Source organism: Tenrec ecaudatus, unplaced genomic scaffold, assembly GCF_050624435.1.
Source record: "Tenrec ecaudatus isolate mTenEca1 unplaced genomic scaffold, mTenEca1.hap1 Scaffold_214, whole genome shotgun sequence".
Classification (NCBI taxonomy): Eukaryota; Metazoa; Chordata; class Mammalia; order Afrosoricida; family Tenrecidae; genus Tenrec; species Tenrec ecaudatus.
The window spans coordinates 355,750-357,028 of record NW_027458382.1 but is presented as its reverse complement, the minus strand read 5'-3'; positions in this window follow the sequence as shown (position 1 = coordinate 357,028).

Here is a 1,279-nt window from a genome sequence, read left to right as displayed (position 1 = left end):
TTGTGACAACCTGGGGAAAACCTTTCTGTATCCCACAACCTCTCTAACCTTAAGACGAGGAGAACTGGAAGGTTCCTGGCTACCACTCTAGTAAAAATCGAAGATCCTGAACAGAGTAGGAGAGAAAAGACCAGCTTCACTGGTCTGATAAAGACAGGTAGAGAATCCCCTCTCCCCCTAAGACTATAACCCTTAAACATCCGTCAAACCTGAAAATGAACCTATTCCCAGAGATCATTTTTATGCCATACTGGACAGACCTGTAAAATAGTAACACTTGTGAGGACTCATGAGAACAAAGTATACTGACAATCATATGAGAAGAAATGTTGCTAAAAGCCAAGTTCAGAAGGCAGGAAGAGGGTGAAATGGGAACCCAAAAAGGATGTTTAAGGGATTACAACTAATGTCACAAAAGAAACAAATTAAGAATTGTTGAATGCGAAACTAATTCTGTAAACAGGTACAATGATGAAGTGTTCTTTAATTAAATAAAAACTTAGTATTAGATTGGTGTTGCTGTGCATGTTGGGTGCTGTTTAAGATTTTCAACTCAGCAACCCCATAAGTGTTTGTTGGGGCTGTAGTTTTGGTCATCTCTACTATATTTTAAATTATGAAATGATGAAATGTTAAGTAAGTGAGTAAAGCTTTTCCAAAAAGTCATGTGGAAATAGAACTAAAAGATAATCAAGAAGGACTTCTGCCAAGATTAAATAGACACCGAGAGATTGAGACAGAGTCACAGAACAGAGGCAGGGTTCAGACAAAAATGAGTGAAAGAGAAAGATTTTATTGAGGGAAAAGAACTCCCAGATGGATTCCACAACCCAACAAGAATAGGTTAAGGAAGTCGCGCATGGTGCTAGGGTGGCAGGATATATACATATTATATGAGCTTAAAGGCATATGGGCCGGTAAGGGGAAGGGAGGTTCTTTGTACTGCGGCTGCAAGTTTCGGAGCAGGAGATGACCTGTCCATAAATCATCTTGTTCTCAGCAAACTTGCTTCCTGGCACGCTGGGGGGGAGTCTGTGTTCTGCCCGGGGGTAAGCTTTGTGACATGCTGGAGGCAGCTGCTTTGAAGTTCAGCAGGTCATTTGTCTTCTTGAGAGGCTGGTGCAAGGGGCTGCCTGGTCCGGACCTGGCCCAAACAGACACACTACCAAGATCCTGTACAAGAAATATGTGAAAGACCAAATAAAACACGAATGAAAATCCAGGGACCCTCAGTTTTAGAGGAAAGGATAGAGAGATTATTTGAATGCTGACTACAAGA